The sequence below is a fragment of the Colobus angolensis genome, unplaced genomic scaffold (assembly GCF_000951035.1).
Source record: "Colobus angolensis palliatus isolate OR3802 unplaced genomic scaffold, Cang.pa_1.0 Scaffold294, whole genome shotgun sequence".
NCBI lineage: Eukaryota > Metazoa > Chordata > Mammalia > Primates > Cercopithecidae > Colobus > Colobus angolensis.
The window spans coordinates 1,697,746-1,718,277 of NW_012116199.1; the positions used below are offsets into that span (position 1 = coordinate 1,697,746).

Genomic DNA, 20,532 nt, shown 5'->3' on the forward strand with positions numbered 1-20,532 from the left:
TTACATATGTATACATGTGCCATGTTGGTGTGCTGCACCCATTAACTCGTCATTTACATTAGGTATATCTCCTAATGCTATCCCTCCCCCTTCCCTCCTCCCTACAATAGGCCCCGATGTGTGATATTCCCCTTCCTGTGTCCAAGTGATCTCATTGTTCAATTCCCACCTATGAGTGAGAACATGTGTTGTCTGGTTGTCTGTTCTTGTGATAGTCTGCTGAGAATGATGGTTTCCAGCTGCATCCATGTCCCTACAAAGGACAGGAACTCATCCTTTTTTATGGCTGCATAGTATTCCATGGTGTATATGTGCCACATTTTCTTAATCCAGTCTGTCACTGATGGACACCTGGGTTGATTCCAAGTCTTTGCTATTGTGAATAGTGCCGCAATAAACATACGTGTGCATGTGTCTTTATAGCAGCATGATTTATAATCCTTTGAGTATATACCCAGTAATGGGATGGCTGGGTCAAATGGTATTTCTAGTTCTAGATCCTTGAGGAATCGCCACACTGTTTTCCACAATGGTTGAACTAGTTTACAGTCCCACCAACAGTGTAAAAGTGTTCCTATTTTTCCACATCCTCTCCAGCACCTGTTGTTTCCTGACTTTTTAATGGTTGCCATTCTAACTGGTGTGAGATGGTATCTCATTGTGGTTTTGATTTGCATTTCTCTGATGGTGAGTGATGATGAGCATTTTCCAATGTCTCTACCTTTTTTCCCCAATCCTTTCTCCTCAAACCACTACTATCTGGCTTCCTGCCTCCACTACCTCATATCTCAAACTAAAATGTCAAAGCAATCACGTTGCTAAATTTAAAAACGGATTTCCCAGACCTTTTAGGAGTTGGTATCATTGCTTCAGATGGCATTACTAACCTGTCCCTCCTTGCACTTCTTTTCTCCTGGCTTTAGATATGGCATTCTTTCTGCCCTGCACACTTCTCTGATCATTCCTGTTTGGTCTCATTAGCTTGATCCTTTTCTCTACTTGCTCCTGTAGTGCGGACTCTACTCTTCTCACTCTATCCTTTTTTTCTAGACAATCTCATCCACTCCCATGGTTTCCATTGCTATCTACAAACTCTCTTTATCTCTACCTCAGACCACTTTGGTGACTTCCAGCGTCATACAGCCATTCAACCATCTATGAGATTTCTCCATGTGGATATCCAAAGACACTTCAAACTTAACATTAGAAAAAAAACTCACATACCTTTTTCTCCCCTCAAATCAGCTGTTCCTCCTAAAATCTCTACGTTGGCTGATGGTTCATTATCACCCTACCAAGACGCCTGGATATCATATTCATCATATTCATTTCTAACTTAGTCTCAAAGTCCCATGAATCCAACCTTTCAACTATTTTTAAAATCTGTCCATTCCCACTTCTCACCACTATTGCCTTAGGTTGCATCCCTCATAATCTCTTAGGTGGACTATAGCAATGGCCTCTTACATGTTCTTGGCATTTTCAGTCTTACTCCTTCCAGTCAATCATTTATAATGTTGCCAAAATGATCTTTCCCATACGCAAATCTGATCACATTTCTCCCAAGCTGAAGTAATCCCTACAGCTCTTAAATAATTAGTTGCTTAAAGAATTAATTCATTTACTCACTCATTTAACAAATATTATTTACCACATAACGTATGATTTTAGGCATAGAGGAAATTACAGTAAATGAGAATATTTAGAGAATATGCAGAAAGGTAGATATTAAACAATCCCCTAAATAAATGTACGATTACAAATTTGACAAATGCAATGAAGAAAAATAACAAGTCACAAAGGAAGAAAAAGAGGAGACCTACTAGACATTGTGAAGTTATTTTTGTGAGAGTACTACCTTGGTGAATTTTAAAAATGAGAAGTTGCTCAACAAAAAAAGTAGTTTTGGTAGAGGAAACAGCATGTACAAGGGATCTGAAAGGGAAAGGAGGTTGGAGTGTTAAAAGAAATGAAAGTAAGTCTGTTTGGCAAGAGCTTAGTGCATGATGGCATAGTGGCCTGAGATGAGATTATTGATACAGAAACAAAGTCATGTAGGGTTTGTAAGCCAAGGTGTGGATTTGGGTTCTTTTGAAAGGCTATGGGAAGCAATTAAAAAGTTTAAGACAGATGGACCGGGTGCAGTGGCTCACACCTGTAATCCCAGTACTTTGGGAGGCCGAGGCAGGTGGATCACGAGGTCAGGAGATCAAGACCATCCTGGCTAACATGGTGAAACCCCGTCTCTACTAAAAATACAAAAAATTAGCCCGGCATGGTGGCGGGCATGGTAGTATCCCAGCTACTTGGGAAGCTGATCAGGAGAATGGCGTGAACCTGGGAGGTGGAGCTTGCAGTGAGCCGATCGCGCCACTGTACTCCAGCCTGGGTGACAGAGCAAGACTCTGTCTCAAAAAACAAAACAAACAAAAAAAGTTTTAGGCAGATGAATCACATCACATGGTTATAGTTACATCTTAAAGTTTTACTCTGGCTGCTGGTAGAGAATAAACTATAGCCTGAGTGGATGTGAGAAGACTAGTAAAGGGATTATTCCACTAGTCTAGGAGAGACAAATGGTGGTGGGCAGTCTCTGTTAACTTTTAGAAGTTATCTTTAGGTAATGTGAGCCTGCAATGTGAAGTTCCTAGTACTTTAAAGGTTAAAATGCTGATGAACAAAAAGGTATGTAAAAACTCAGAATTTAATTAACTAGATACATTTTCCACCATTAGAACATTTCTGCCCAGAGGTCTTATTTACAAAGCTACATTTCTGATAGTCTCCTACGATGCCGCTTCTGCCAAAGCCACTCAATACGAACCTCTTACAGAGGATCTCTACTTACATGACTAAAATGCATATCATACTTCACATAGCCAAAAAGACAAAGAACCACCTGATTTCTACTTCCAAGCTACTCAACCCTAGTAAACGGCCTTACCATTTACCCTACCCCAGGCATTGATGTAAAAAATCTGGGGGTTAATCATAATTTTTCTCTTCCTCTCATATCCCATATCACATGTAAATTAAGTATCAACTTAAATTGAATATAATATTCAATGTAATGCTATGAAAATTATTGTATGTGACTAACTAGAATATAAATCTGGCTATAAAATCTCTGATAGTGATATATTATTTATATCCATATATCCTTAGGGAAAAAAACCCTTTAATTATAGAGTTGTTATAAACAGTAGTCTAACATAGTATGCTATAGTTGTGTTTTGCCTTAAAGTAATTATTCACTGTTAAGAACTCTACAATAAACATATAAAATAAAACATGCTTAATTCCTTAGTTTGCAAATTAATTTACCAACTCATTCATTCTTTCTTTCTCAAGAACAGAAAACCTTATAGCAATACAGGTCATCGCAGGTCCATAAAGAGTAATTTAAGATCAGAAATTCATCTCAGGTCCATGAGAAATAATTTTTCTTTTTTTTTTTTTTTGAGACGGAGTCTCACTTTGTTGCCCAGGCTGCAGTGCAGTGGCGCAATCTTGGCTCACAGTAACTTCTGCCTCCCAGGTTCTAGCAATTCTCTTGCCTCAACCTCCTGAGTAGCTGGGGTTACAGGCATGGACCACCACGTCTAGCTAATTTCTGTTTTTAGTAGAGACGAGATTTCGCCATGTTGGCCAGGCTGGTCTCAAACTCCTCACCTCAGGTGATCTGCCCGCCTCAGCCTCTAAAAGTGCTGGGATTATAAGTGTTAGCCACTGTGCCTGGCCCCATAAGGAATAATTTAAGATCAGAAGTACAAAGGAAGTTTTCTAATTCATTTTAAAATTAGTTTCTGAATATTTCTCTAAGAATACAGTTTAAATTAGATCTATTTCACACGAAATAAGTAATACAGCAATATTTAATTTCTGCATTACTGTTGACATGTGAGTCATATAACATGTAAACTTTCAGCCAACCAAATCTTACGGCTTTAGTGCTAATTAAAAAAAAAAAAAATGGGGCGGTGGCTCACGCCTGTAATCCCAGCACTTTGGGAGGCCGAGGCGGGTGGGTCACGAGGTCAGGAGATCGAGACCATCCTGGCTAACACGGTGAAACCCCGTCTCTACTAAAAATACAAAAAATTAGTTGGGCGTGGTGGCAGGTGCCTGTAGTCCCAGCTACTCGGGAGGCTGAGGCAGGAGAATGGCGTGAACCCAGGGAGGCGGAGCTTGCAGTGAGCCGAGATTGCACCACTGCATTCCAGCCTGGGCGACAGAGCAAGACTCTGTCTCCAAAAAAATAAAAAAAAATGTTTTTGAAAGGAATATTTGTAAAATATATAAAGGCAATCATCTGCTTTTTTAAAAAAAAAATTTTTTAAGGGATGGGGGTCTCACTCTGTCACCCACGCTGGAGTACAGTGGCACAATCATAGCTCACTGGAGCCTTGAACTCCTGGGCTCAAACAATCCTCCTGCCTCAGCCTCCTTAGTAGCTGGGACTACAGGCATGCACCACCACACTCAGTGAATTAATTTTTTTTTAAGAGACAGGGTCTTGCTATATTGACCAGGCTGATCTCAAACTTCTGGGCTCAAGCAATCCTCCTGTCCCAGCTTCCCAAGTAGCTGGGATTACAGGTGGTGTGCCACCACATCCAGCTATCTGCTTTTTTAAATAGAGAAAATGAATACCGTGTTAAGTTATTCTTAAAGACTTAACTAAGATTACTTATCATACTTTGTCACAATATATTTAAAATATTTCATTAAATTCTGAGGTTCTCAGCTAATAAACCATTTGCCCTAACATTAAATAGCCTTTTTCGTTTTTGAAGTCTTCCTATCTCCAACCTTTTCAGATGTCCCTTCATGTCAGAATGTCTTCCTCTACTGATCCTTCTCTGTGCTGTATTTGATCTGCTAGTAATAAAGTTTGATAAATAAGTAACCTGTTTATTTCATCAGGCTCTATTCAAGGCTTGGAGATTGACTCTATACCTTTCCTACATTGAAAAGTACAAGTGGAAGTGGGAGATTCTGATTGATAGCTTTTGAGCTTACCTCTGGGTTTGTAACTGTACTCTTTAGTTAAAGCTATCAGGAATTTGGCTATCATATAAGTGAGACATAAAACCAAGTATCATTACTATGGCGATCTAGTAATACAGAATATTACTGTTTAAATAACTTATCCTACATAAGCAATGAGGTAGTGTTAACCTCACACCCACAATTCTACACAATTTTATGACAGATATCTAGAATTTAAAGAATGGATATAGCTTGTATCCATTATAATTCTGTTATACGGAGAGAGTTCAAAGTTGGCATCAAGGGCCAAAGGTAGAAATCAGCTTACAAAGAAAACAATTTGTATAGGCCAAAAAGACCTTTTGTGTACAATACCACCTATTGTAATTTAGTCCACAAAATAATGACTATAAGACCATAATCAAAATGAAATGCTATGAAAGGTGTGAGAGAGCTTTGTTTATGCATTGCAAGAAAGCTATGGATGGATGGGCATAGCGCGTCTCCTGTTGCATGCCTCCTGTTGCTCTTCAAGTGACATGGATCCGAGCTATTAACCACAGAAGAAGAAGAATCAGATTGATGATGTGTGTGGTGTCCAGATGCCTCAAAAGACTGCCTTTGTTCACTGTCTGGTGAAGACAGCAAAGGGGTAGAATGAGGGCTTTCCGTGGGAGATGATATCGAATGAGCCTTTGCTGACATTGTAGAGGAAGCAGAAGGCTGAAGAAATTGTTCAGCTGGAGTATCTACTTCCATTGCAGCTTCACTCACTTCCAAATCAGGACTTGATGAGACCGCAGGAAGAGCTGAAATATCTGATTGACTTGTTCCACCTCTGGGTCGAGATCTTCCTCATCCCCTATTGCTTTGTGCAACCTCACTTGCTTCTTTGAACCGTCTTGATAACATATCAGACATTCTCTGCCTCCATTACACATTGGGACTCTGCTCTCCATCTTATTCTCATTCACTCTCAGGCCTTGCTCTGGGTCCAGTATCTGACCAATCACCACAAAGTCTCAAACGCTTAACTGGTGGTTGTCGTAACTCTTCTGTTCTCTCTTCCACCGAAGGAGTTTTAAGTTCTTGCGCTGTGTCATCTTTCGGGTCAAAAAGATATATGTACTCTGAAGAGTAACTAACAAGAATCTCTTGACCATCTTCACTGTAACACAGAAATGTCACTCTGCAGGACTTATTATTAAGATGGGAAGCAATAAAACAGGCAACCATTCCAATAGTCCCTTGACCTGCATAATTCCCTGTAGCTCTTGTGCCCAGCACTTGCCTATCATACATTTGTACTGAGCTGTAAGAATGACCAACAGCAAGGTAATATGGTATTGGTGGGCAAATAGCAACAGATGTGGCAGCACACGGACAGTTATTTAAAATATCACCTTTACAGTCTTCTTTTGTGCAGCTAGTTTTGATGCGTGTATCAAACCACCTAAGAGTTCCATCTTCACCACAAGAGAGAAAAGTGTAAGGGTCACTGGGTACAGTCATAATCTCATAAGTAGTTCCATAGTGGCACGTCAATTGGCATTGTCTGTTGGTTTCTGCACCTTGCTCAACACTGGTATAAACTATTACTCCATCTCCACAGCAGGATACAATCTGTTTATCATTTGTGCAAGGTAAGAACTTTGCACTAAATATGTTTGCCTGGTGCCCTGAACGGATTGCTGTCAAAACCTTTCTGCTGTAGGGATTACTAATTACTAATCTGGTGTCATCTGAGCCAGATAAAATATATTCTCCAGTGTCATTCCAACAGACTGTATTAACACAGCTGTCATGCATAATTTAGGGTTGCTTCAAGTTTTTTTTTTTTTTTGAGATGGAGTCTCGCTCTGTCGCCCAGGCTGGAGTGCAGTGGCGCGATCTCGGCTCACTGCAAGCTCCGCCTCCCGGGTTTACGCCATTCTCCTGCCTCAGCCTCCCGAGTAGCTGGGACTACAGGCGCCCGCCATCTCACCCGGCTAGTTTTTTTGTATTTTTTAATAGAGACGGGGTTTCACCGTGTTAGCCAGGATGGTCTCGATCTCCTGACCTCGTGATCCACCCGTCTCGGCCTCCCAAAGTGCTGGGACTACAGGCTTGAGCCACCGCGCCCAGCCTCAAGTTTTAATCTTTGGATAGATTATCTTCTTCCCAGGTAGTGGCCCCACACCTGGGACGGGTCCTCCAGCCTGAGGGACCTTTTCCTCATGTCCCACAACAGGTGTGGGCAGGAGCCACCCCGAGACATGGCTCTGCCTGAGCCAGGTGGCAGGGGAGACCCTAACCGGTGAATCTTTTCAAAGTGTCATAAAACAGATAGTTCTATAGTCTTGATATCATTATAGAACATTTAAAATAATAAGGAAAGCTGCTGTTTTCCAAAAGCACTATAATAATGATTGGTCCCATTTACAGGTTGTGATATTTTGTATACTCCTTCTTTTATTGTTTTTTTGCTGTAAGATATCCGTGTGGTTGCCATCTATTGTCTTTTCATCTTGCTTGTCCTTAACAAGAAAGTCCTGGCCACAACTTAGCTTTTCTTTGCTACCTTAAAGAGAGTCTCTAAACATGTGAAAATGAAACATCACAGTTCTAAATAATTCATGGATCAAAGAGAAAGGCTCAAAGAAAAAATCAAGAGAACTGAATGGATGCAAAACACAACATATCAAAATATGTGGAGTGCAGCTAAAGCAATACTGACAGGGAAATTTATAGCACTAGATGCTTACATAAGAAACAAGGAAAGCTCTTAAAACAGTAAGCTAATTCCTACCTCAGGAAACTAGATAAAGAAGAACAGCTGGGCGTGTTAGCTCACACCTGTAATCCCAGCACTTTGGGAGGCCGAGGTGGGTTGATCACGAGGTAGGGGATTCAAGACCAGCCTGGCCAAGATGGTGAAACCCTATTGCCACCAAAAATACAAAAGTTAGCTGGGCGTGGTGGCGGGTACCTGTAATACCAGCTACTCAGGAGGCTGAGGCAGAGAATTGCTTGAACCTGGGAGGCAGAGGTTGCAGTGAGCCGAGATCGCGTCACTGCACTCCAGCCTGGGCAACAGAGTGAGACTCCATCTCAAGAAAAGAAAAAAAAAAGCAAAATCAACCCAAAGCAAACAGAGGAAGGGAAATCATAAAGATAAAAGTACAAATCAATGAAATAAAAAGCAGAAAAACAATTGATATGAAAACTTTTAAAAGGAGTTGATACTTTAATAAGCTCAACAACACTGACAGAACTTTAGCAAGAAAAATGCTAGAAAACAAAAATTACCAATATCTGGAATGAAACAAAAAATAACTGCAGACCTGCAGACATCCAAAGGACAATAAGTGAGTAATATGAACCACTCTTCACAAATAAATTTCACAACTTACATAAAATGTATCAATTCCTTGAAAAACACAAACTACCATAATTCTCATAATATGAAACAGATAATTTGAATAGCCCTGTAACCATCAAGGAAATTGGGGAGCCAGGCACAATGGCTCGCTCGTTCCTGTAATCCTAGCACTTTCGGAGACTGAGATGGGAGGATCACTGGATGCCAGGAGTTCAAGACCAGCCTGGGCAACACAGGAAGACTTCTCTCTACAAAACATTAAAAAAAAAAAAAAATAGCCAGACATTGTGGCATGTGCCTGTAGTCCTACTTACTCAGGAGATTGAGGCAGGAGGATTGCTTGAGCTCAGGAGTTCAAGGTTGCATTGAGCTATGATTGTGCCACTGCAATCTACCCTGGGTGACAGAGCAAGATCCTGTCTCAAAAATGTAAAATAAAAAAAGAGAAATTGAATTCATAACATTAAAATTCTCCAAAATAAAACCTCCAGGCCTAGACAGTTTCACTGGAGAATGCTACCAAATACCTAGAGAATAATTAACGTCAGTTCTACATAATCTCTTCCAGAAACTAGAAGTGAAGACTTCTCAACACATTTTCTGAAGCTAGTATTATTACTCTGATATTGAAACCAGACAAAGGTAGTTGAAAGAAAAAAAAAAGAAGAAGGAAGGAAAGAAGGGAGGAAGAAAGAAAAGAAAAACAACAATAAACCAATACCTCTTGTGAACTTAGAGCAAAAAATCCACAACAAAATATGCACAAACCAAATCCAACAATGTGTAAAAATTACTATATGCAATGGCCAAGTGATATTTGCTTTAGGTATATAACACTGATTAACATTTGAAAATCAAGCAATGAAATCCACCATATCAACAAGCCAAAAAAGAAAAATTACATGATCATATCAATTGACAAGGAAGAAGCTTTTGACAAAATGAAATGTGTTTTGCCCATTTTTTAACTGGCTTGTTTTTCACTGTTGAATTTTGAGAGTTATTCATATATTTTAGGCACTAGTCCTTTGGCATGTATGTGGCTCACTAACATTTTCTCCCTGTCTGTAGCTTGTCTTTTCAGTCTCTTCAGGTGGACTTTCAGAGAACTGGTTCTTAATTTTTCTTAACTTTTTCCTTTTAGAGATGATGATTTTGGAGTCAAGTCTCAGAATTCTTTGCCTAGCACTAGATTCTAACATTTTTTCTCCTATGTTTTCTCTAAAAGTTTTGTGGTTTTGCATTTTATATTTAATCCCATATTAAATTTAGGTTAGTTTTTGTAAAAAGGATGAGGTTTAGGTTGAGGTTCACTGTTTTGCCTGTGATTGATGAGCACATGAAAAGATGCTGGAATCATTAGTGATCACGGAAATGCAATTCAGAACCATCATGAGATATTACTTTATACCCACTAGGATGGCCTGAAACCAAGTCAGAGAAGAAACGCTGGCAAGGCTGTAGAGAAGTCGGAACCCTCACGCGTTGCTGGTGGAAATGTGCAATGGTGCAGCTGCTCTGGAAAATGGTCTGGCACTTTCTTAAATGATTCAACTAGAGTTACCAAGTAACCTGGCAATTCTATTCCGAGGTATTAGGTTGACGCAAAAGTAATTGTGGCTTTTGCCATTAAAAGTGATATACCCAAGATAAATGAAAACACGTGCACATAAAACCTTGTGTATAAATGTTTATAGCAGCACTGTCCATAATAGCCAAACAGTGGAAACAACCCAAATGTCGACTGACGGATGAGAAGATAAACCAAATGTGGTTAATCCATACCATGGAACATTATTCAGACATGAAAAGGAATGAAGTACTGATACGTGCTGCAATATGTATGAACCTTGAAAACATTACCCTAAGAAAGAAGCCAGTCATAAAAGACTACATATTATGTGATTCCATTCATATGAAGGTCCAGAACACGGAAATTTATAAAGACAGAAAGTAGACTAGTGGTAGCCTAGGGATGGGGGCAAGGAAGGTGAGTGAGAGCTAAAGTACAGGGTTGCTTTTTAAGGTGAAATTGACTCCAATGATGTTTACATACATCAGTGAATATATTAGAAACCACTGAAAAGTACACTTTAAATGGGTGAATTATGTGATACATGACTATTAGTCTGGAGCTGGGCATGGTGGCTCATGCCTATAATCCCAGCACTTTGGGAGGCCAAGGCGGGCAGATCACAAGGTCAGAAGATCGAGACCATCCTGGCTAACACGGTGAAATCCCATCTCTACTAAAAAAATACAAAAAATTAGCCGGGCGTGGTGGCACGTGCCTGTAGTATCAGCTACTCAGGAGGCTGAGGCAGGAGAATCGCTTGAACCTGGAAGGTTGCAGTGAGCTGAGATCACGCCACTGCACTCCAGCCTGGGTGACAGAGGGAGACTTCATCTCAGAAAAAAAAAAAAAAAAAAGAAAAGAGGTTTAATTGGCTCACAGTTCCACAGGCTATACAGGAAGCATGGCAGCATCTGCTTCCAGGGAGGCCTCAGGGAGCTTCCAATCATGGCACAAGGTGAAGGGAAGCAGGCATGTCTTACATGGCCAGAGCAGGAGGCAGACAGAGAGGAGGGAGGTGCTACACACTTTTCAACAACTGTCACGACGACAGCTCCAAGAAGGATGGTGTTAAACCATGAGAAACCACTCCAGGATCCAATCACCTCCCACCAGGCCCCATCTCCAACACTGGGGATTACAATTGAATACGAGATTCGGGTGGGGACATACATCCAAACCATATCAATGACTTACATGTCAATAAAGAGACATAAAATTGTTTTGCTTTTTGAAAACAATCTAACATTTTAATAAGCCACTCTCTCAAGCCAATACAAGGCAGCTCCAGCACACCCCTGCTTCGGGAGATGTTTATGCCCCATGAAGGGAGGGAACCATAATCCCTTACACATCCCTCAGGCAGACCTGGAAATAAGGATAAGGTGAAAATTACAAAAACCAAACTCATCATGCCTCCTTCCCTTGCCACCAAATGCTTGTATTTCTTTTTAACACCTGTTCCCCTGGGTTGTGTAAAATGTCCTTTGCTAATTACTTTTAGAAAAAGGGCTGCATTCTGGCCTTCACCTCCGGGAAACCATGCATCATACCTGAGGCACACACCAGGGAAGAGGCTGAGGTCAAGTTCACCAATCAGAAACATAAACAGACAAGGAGGCAGAAGGCAGCAATCAGTTTCCATCAAAACCCTCAGCCAGGTGTCAGATCTCCCAGGGATACCCCTCTTTAATTTGAGGGGACATAGGTAAATATGTGTATCCACAAAGCCTGGAGCGAGTCGAGAGAGACATTTGATTAGTGTGCAGATCACAGACACAGCTGGGATCAAGGCTAACCAGGCTTTCAAGGATATACAGCTGACAAGGATATATCATGTAGTCCCTGCAGTGTGATGAATTTAATTAAAAAGGACTTAGGGTCAGAAAAACACTGGTGTAATAATGGGTAAGCACAATAGAAATCATTTTATTGTTTACTTACAGGAAAAAATACTTTTCCCGTTTACATGCTTGGCATGGCGAGCAAGGAAGAGCTCACACTTCATACAAAACTACACATTAGTTTTGCATCTCTTTGTTGTGACACACAATCTCTGCTTTAGGTTCTTTAAAATTCTCTGTATGGGACAGTTTCTCTCATTATTCAAAGAATGACTTTTCCCAAAAATAAATAAAATATATTCCTTCCCTCCACTGTCTGGTGCTTCTCATGCTCTCCTTCTAATTGTTGGTATAATTCTAGAGTTAAAGTCCCCTGTGCTATGGTTTGAATGAGCTCCTCATAAAGCATGTGTTGAAAACTTAACCCTTGGCTGGGTGCGGTGGCTCATGCCTGTAATCCCAGCACTTTGAGAGGCCGAGGAGGGTGAATCACCTGAGGTCAAGAGTTCGAGACCATCCTGACCAACATGGAGAAACCCCCGTCTCTACTAAAAATACAAAAAAATTAGCCGGGGTTGGTGGCGTATGCCTGTAATCCCAGCTACTTGAGAGGCTGATCGCTTGAAGCCAGGAGGTGGAGGTTGCGGTGAGCCGAGATCGCGCCATTGCACTCCAGCCTGGGCAACAAGAGCGAAATTCCGTCTCAGGAAGAAAAAATAAAGAAAGAAAAGGAAAACTGAATCCTCAGTGCAACAGCATTGGGAGGCAGGGCCTATGGGAGGTGCTTCGGTCAGGAGGGCTCCACCATCAGGAATGGATTAATGCTGATTATAACAGGGCTTGAGGCTGCGAGTTCAACATCTTGCTCTTTCTTTGGCCCTCTCTTGCCCTTTCCCCTTCTGCCATGGGATAATGCAGCAAAAAGGCCCTGGCTAGATGCTGACCCCTCAGTGTTGGACTTCCCGGCCTCCCAAGATGTGAAAAATAAATTACCCAGTCTGTGGTATTCTGCTATAGCAGCACACAACAGACTAAGATGCACTGTGAAGCCAGAACGACTTGCGAGTGGCTAACAGCGCAGGTTGGAATCTCATGCCAGCACCTGCTAGCTGCATGACTTTGGAAGAGCTACCTAACTCCCAAGGTCTCAGATTCCCAGTCATAGCTGTCAGAAGTAAATGAATGAAGGTGTGGAATGTGCTCAAGCAGCACCCTGCACACAGCAAGGGCTCAGGAAAGTTAGCGACCATCTTATCATCATCATCAACATGCAGCAGTCAGTATTAGGTTTGTATAAAAATATCAAAGAGCACATTTTAAGCTTATGTCCAAACATATATTAAAATGTGTTAAATATGTACCTTTAATGGAATTTTCCACCCAAATTTCTAGTTTCTCTGACAATACTAAGTAGAAAAAATACTTGAATTCACTCAATACTATCATAATGAAGATTTTGTTTGTTTTCTTTAAAATGAAATGAGTGCCTGACAATATCTAAATTTACCAGAAGAAAAAGAATTCACTGAGGTCAGGCCTGCGATAGTAAAACGGAGGGGATGGGCTAACTGCTTCTCAGCAGGGTAAAGTACTCTCTGCTGCCTTTCAAAGATGAAGCAGTCCCCTAGAAACATAGCAATGTGTGATATGGAGCTTTGAGGAGGGAAAACATTGCAGACAAATGCATACAGTAGAAGCATATTTGCTTAAAAATAAAACTCCAGAGTTGTGTGACTGTGGTACACATACAGGTACATAAATATATATGTGCATACATAAAAACTGGATACGTCATAAAGCAATTGCCTGTGTGGTAAGGAGTAGGAGGCAGAGAGAGGAGGGAGACTTTGTTTCGCTACAGTTTGTGTATTTCTCGCATCTTTTACAATGAGAATCTATTACTATTTTATTTCATATTTTAAAAGAAATGGAAAATAGTATCTATTCATTAAAAGCAAATATTCATCAAGCCATAACATGCATTATACTACATTCAATTGCATTTTAAAAGCATCCTCTGTTATGCTTTCATTTAAAAATACAGTAAGAAAAGTATGATGGGAAATCCCAAACTTCTGCAGAATGAGTTGAAATAATTGGGTCATTAAAAATCAGTTTATTTCCCAGTGCTTTGGAAGGCTAAGGCAGGAGGATCAGTTGAGGCCAGGAGTTCAAGACTAGCCTGTGCAACACAGCGAGACCCGTCCCCGACCACCACCACCACCCTTACAAAAAATTTAAAAATTAGCCGGGTGTGGTGGTGCATACCTGTAGTCCCAGCTGCTCGGGAGAGTGAGGTGGGAGGATCACTTGAGCCCAGGAGTATGAAGCTACAGTAAGCTATGACTGTACTACTGCACTCTAGCCTGGGCAATAGGTGAGACCCTGGACCTTGTCTCTAAAAAATTGTTTTATTTGTATTTTTATGATTTATTTATTTGAAGACATGTTCTTACTCTGTCACCCAGGCTGGAGTGCAGTGGCACAATCTTGGCTCACTGCAACCTCCGCTGTACCCCCTGTGCCCCCTTGCCCCCGGTTCAAGTAGCTGGGATTACAGGTGCATGACACCACTCCCACTTAATTTTTGTATTTTTTGGTAGAGATGGGATTTCACTATGTTGGCCAGGCTGGTCTCGAACTCCTGACCTCAAGTGATCTGCCTGCCTTGGCCTCCCAAAGTGCTAGGATTACAGGTGTGAGCCACTGCACCTGGCCAAAATAATTGTTTAAATTAAAAAGCATATATATATTTTTAAAATCCATTTTTTAAAGAAAGTTTTGTTGCTGTCATATTTTAATGCACATGGAGCCTCAAATTAAAACATAATGAGGCATTTTAAGGGGCATTTGAAAATGAATAATGCTCTTTTCTAATTAATTTAAGTGAAACAGCATGTTTGCTTGAAATCCCAAAATGGCTTTTTAATTTCCTAAGGGGCTCTTCAGACAGAAACAGTTGGGAGGCACTCACTGGTTCACTCACGTGCTCCCCTCCAGGAATGGCGCCAGGCCCTGGATGTGGGACAAGGCGCAGCACAGACATGGCCTTCTCCCTTGTGCTGCTTTGCCACGTAGGGAATGATGGGGAAATGTCAGGGCTTGGAGACAAAGAGACAGAATGCTCAGACACAGAACCACAGAGGTGGGGAGCCCCTTGGACAGAGGGCTGAGGGAAGGCCCTTCCATGGATGCCCCACTGACTCTGGAATCTACAGGTCCAGAAGGAGCCACCTAGAGACCAGCTGGCAGGAAGAACAGCGGTGGTGCCGCGTGCAGGAGCAGCCTGAAGTAGAAAGACCCTGAGATTCTAGCACAGCTGGCAAGGCAGGGACGGGGCACCCGGGGGTTCCACTGCAGGCTAGCGAAGCTGGAGGGGCCAGGTGAAAGCAGGCACTCACAGGCCACGGTGAGGACGCTGGACAGCGCTCTGTGTGCAGTGGGAAGCACATGGCTGAGCTTACGTTAAAAGAAGCTCTCTCGCCACGAACGCACACACACAGACACACAAATATGTGAATACACTTTGATCCCAACAAGCTGGAAACATATGTTTTGTTGTATTTAACAAAAACCCACAAAATACGTCTAAAAACTATTCCTATACAAAGTTACAGAAAATTTTAGTGGATTGTAAAAAGTAGAAATTAGGGGCCACATGCTCTCATGTAGTGAAATTAGAAATTAACAGTAAAAGGACAGTAAAAAACCAAAAAGTCTAACTACCCAAAAAGTTAAGAACATCAGTTTTAGCGATGATTCGGGTTAAAGAGAAAAGCAAAAATGAAAACTACAAACCAAGTGGAACTAAGTCCACAAGAGCACTGTGTGTCAATAATGCCAATCTATACAGTATTATTACTGTTACTCAACCATAAAAGCTGGAAAAGTAACAACAGATGCATTAAGAAAGTAGAGAGGGTTCATAAAATAAAAACATACATAGTCAACTCTTTCCTCAAATTCCCCATTTCCTCCCAAGACCCCTAGCTCTAGGCAACCATTAATCTACTTTGAATCTCTAAAGATTTGCTAAAATGTTGATTTTTAAACTGTAAAAGAACATTATCTGTAGCTTTATAACAATAAGTTGGAAAAACCAGATGAAATATACAATGTTAGAAAGATATTAACAAAAATGATCCCCAAAAAGAAATAAAACACGAATAACATAATGACCATGGGAAAAAATGTTAAAAGTAGTCAAATTACCTCCCCCAAATTAAAATAAACCTAGATAATTCCCAGGTTATATAAACTGTTTCAGAGCATAAGTCAAATCAAATTCTTCCACTTTCATTTTAAAGTATGCATAATTCTAAGATGAAATTGGACAAAGAGGGCACCTCAAGGTAAACTGTAGGTTATCTCATTTCTTAATTTTGATGCAAAACTCTTAAATAATATATTAACAAAGTGAATGCAGCCTAATATATACCTTCAAAGCACCAGGACCATTGCCTACTTCTGCAATACAAAGTGATTATGCGTTAGGAAATCCATTAATGTAAATCACTACGTTAATAAACTAAAGGAGGAAAGCCATATGATTATCTTCACAGATGTTAAAAGGATGGTGATAAAATTTACATGCATCTTGATTAAAAAAAAATCTTAGAAAGCCAGGATGGAAGCGAATACCTCCCACTAATAAAAGGAGAAGCTGACGGCAGACATTACGCTAAATGGTAACCCATTAGGAGCAATCCTGTGAAAGCCAGGAATAAAACAAGGGTATTAAAAAATTCCAGTTAGTCAACCCTTTTCCCTGTAAATCCTTGATGTGAGTGAAGGGTAACATCGGGTCTGGGCTGACGCATGTGTGCCTGGAAAAATGACCCAAAAGTTCTGTCCTCTCACGTCACTGCTTCCTTTTCTCGGACACTGCAGTGTTGAGATGGATATGGAAGGCTGTGGCCATCTCCTGTGCTGGGGAGGACGCCTGGATCGGGGAAGCAGCGTGGCAGGCCTTGCGCCTCCGTGAAGACAAAAGCATTGTAAAAACAACTGATGGAAAAGTGAACTGTGGCTTCTCAGTGAGAGTCTCTCCCACGCAGGCAGTGAACACTGCGTGTGGGTGAGAGGGAAATGGAGCTGTGGGACCTCCCAGTGATGTGAAGATGCTGTCCCTGCTGGGTCTGCTGTCCTGTGTCCTCCTAGGAAGCTCAGCAAATGGGGAGATTTGCTAACAGAAACCGTCTCCCAGCAGGACGCTTGGTGGCGGCTCACTAAGAGCTTCTCATTAAACTCAGGAGCGAGAGGTGGATGATGAAACACCATCATCTAATGTTACTTTAACGAAACATCATTATCCAGTGTTATTTTAACAGTTTTTGCCACAGCAACTACACAGAACAACAAAACAAGACGTACAGATACTGGAAAGCAGAAGAAAATATAATCATTTCCTCTGACAAACTAGGGGATCAGAGATTCAGGCGTACATTCAACTGCTTGTACAGGTCGATGCAAGTAATAAAAAAACTGCAAAAAGTCTTATATGCGGCGAGAAGCCTCTTCAATATAAAATAAAAATTAAAACAGGCATCCATCAGAGCAAGAAAATATTTACAATACCTAGGACTAAATTTGAAACAAGCGAAGTTCATATGTATATTTTAGAAAACTATAAAAGTGTATTAACATTTATAACAAAATAAATCCTAGATTGATAAAACACATAAATATTTAAAAAATAAAACCCTAAAATACTGAGGGGATAGTAGAACATTATTTATAATCTTGGAGTGGGAAAGGCTTTTCTAGGAAAAACACATAACCCAGCAACCAAAAGGGTTAAAATATGTAAATGAATAAAACCAATGTGAGTACAGAAAATACCCACACAAAGAATGCCATTCAAAAAGTCAAAAGATACATAACAAACTATTTAAAAATATATATTTGCAACCAGTATAACAATGGCCAGTTTCCTTAACATAAGTACATATATATATATATATATATAAATTATAAAAACAACAATGTAACAGTAAAATAGGTAACAAAGGTAAAGTGGCAGTTAACAGATAAATATAAGCAACTTATAAACAAACATAAAGATGCTCAACTTCACTTTTAATTAACGAAATGTAAATTACATAAAATTGTACAACTTTGCCGGATTGGTGAAGACAAAAACAATTCTGACAACACACAAGTTTGGATCTGGGTAACCAGGCACATGCTCAGACTGCTGGCAAGGGTGTGAAGGGGTGCCTCATGTTTGGACAGCAATGTAGGAATAAGATTCTAAGTTTAAAGTGCACTCATGCTCTGACTGCAGGGACGGTCCTAGTGATTTTTTTTCTCTAGATCTGTTTGCATTCCTTCCTTGTTCACTGCTCCACCCTCAGCACCTAGGCCAGTTCCCCAAGCGGCAGCAATAGCCACTCAGTATCTGCTGAGTAATGAATATGTACAAAGAGTACTATTCAATCGGGCCCACGGGCTTATGCCTGTAATCTCAGAACTTTGGAGGGCCAAGGCAGGTAAATAGCTTGAGTTCAGGAGTTTGAGACCAGCCTGGCCAACATGGTGAAACTCTCTACAAAAAGTACAAAAAAAGTTAGCTGGGGGTGGTGGCATGTGCCTGTAGTCCCAGCTATTTGGGAGTCTGTGGTGGGAGGATCACCTGAGCCCAGGGAGGTTGAGGCTGCAGTGACCTGTGATGGCACCACCGCACTACAGCCTAAGCAACAGAAAAAAAAAAAAAAAAAAAGGCCAGGCGTGGTGGCTCACACCTGTAATCCCAACACTTTGGGAGGCCAAGGCAGGCAGATCGCCTGAGGTCAGGAGTTTGAGACCTGTCTGGCCAACATAGTGAAACTCCATCTCTACTAAAAATACAAAAAAAAAAAAAATTAGCTGGGCGTGGTGGCGGGCACCTGTAATCCCAGCTACTCGGGAGGCTGGGACAGGAGAATCACTTGAACCCAGGAGATGAAGGTTGCAGTGAGTCGAGATTGTGCCATTGTACTCCAGCCTGGGAAACAACAGAGAACTCTGTTTCAAAAAAAAAATTATTTGCCATGTTCATTTTAGCAAAAGACTAGAAACATCTTAAACTTATCCTTCATTAAGGGGTGGTTATATGAATTATCACACATCCATCCAGTGGAATTATCTGCTACTCTCTGTTTAACAGCAGAGAAGACCTCCATGTGCTGATGTGAAAATGTCACCAGGCTACATGGTTGACTAACTAAATCCGTGTGAGTAGCCCATGTGTGTAAAAAAAACAAATCCATAAACAAAAATATGCACAGATGATGACTGGAAGGCACCAAAAAACAAAAACAAAAACAAAAAACAAAAAAACCCTGTTAGCAGGAAGGGGAGGAGCTAGGAGCCCAGAATAAAAGATTGACTTTAGTTTAGATATCCTTTTTATGCAGAGAACACTAGCTAATCTTAAATTATGTAGAGGAAAAAACGCAATCACCACACAAACATATGGAAATGTACTAGGTATCCTAAAGAAAAACAAAAACTGGAGAGAAGAAGTTGAAAAGAATTTGGATAAACCAAAGTACACACTGTATGTTCGGGAATGGAAAGACATGGTATTGTTTAGATCTTTTAATTTTCCCTCAAAGTAATCTACAAATTTAATATGATGTCAATTCAAATCTCAAATCCATTCTTTCCACGTCTTGGCAAAAGAAAATCAAAGTGCATCTAGAAGACTAAACATTTAAAACCAGGCAAGAACATTTTAAAGAAACAGATTAAAAATCTGTGGGAGGCCGAGGCAGGTGGATCACAAGGTCAGGAGATCGAGACCATCCTGGCTAACACGGTGAAACTCTGTCTCTACTAAAAATATAAAAAATTAGCCAGGCGTGGTGGCGGGCACCTGTAGTCCCAGTTACTCAGGAGGCTGAGGCAGGACAATGTCGTGAACCCAGGAAGCGGAGCTTGCAGTGAGCCAAGATAGCGCCACTGCACTCCAACCTGGGTGACAGAGTGAGACTTCGTCTCAAAAAAAAAAAAGTCTGGGATGGGGTTAGGGGTAGAACTTGTCCTACCATGTATAAAAATAGATTATAAAGTCAAGGTAATTTACGTGGTATTCTTCTGGGATATGAATAAACAGAGATATGAATGTTGAATGAATATGAATAAAAAGTCCAGAAATAGACCAATGGACATTACTATCTGTGTGTACATGTGTGCATACACTACCATCAGAGAATACTATAAACACCTCTATGCAAATAAACTAGAAAACCTAGAAGAAATGGATAATTTCCTGGACACTTACACTCTCCCAAGACTAAACCAGGAAGAAGTTGAATCCCTGAATAGATCAATAGCAGACTCTGAAATTGAGGCAACCCCATCTCTACTAAAAAATACAAAAAACTAGCCGGGCGAGGTGGCGGGCGCCTGTAGTCCCAGCTACTCGGGAGGCTGAGGCAGGAGAATGGCGTAAACCCAGGAGGTGGAGCTTGCAGTGAGCTGAGATCCGGACACTGCACTCCAGCCTGGGTGACAGAGCGAGACTCCGTTTCAAAAAGAAAGAAAAGAAATTGAGGCAATAATTAATAGCCTACCAACCAAAAAAAGTCCAGGACTAGACAGATTCACAGCCGAATTCTACCAGAGGTACAAGGAGGAGCTAGAAACATCTTAAACTTATCCTTCGTTAAGGGGTGGTTATAGGAATTATCACACATCCATCCAGTGGAATTATCTGCTACTCTCTGTTTAACAGCAGAGAAGACCTCCATGTGCTGATGTGAAAATGTCACCAGGCT

General features: G+C 40.9%; 1 protein-coding gene and 1 pseudogene across 1 annotated transcript in view; both read right to left on the reverse strand.

The window, feature by feature from the left end:
- The window catches only part of FAM189A1 (family with sequence similarity 189, member A1), a 251,507-nt gene that overhangs the window by 93,990 nt on the left and 136,985 nt on the right, over positions 1–20,532 (reverse strand). The window lies entirely within an intron of this gene.
- Positions 5,471–7,249, reverse strand: LOC105516911 (annotated as a pseudogene).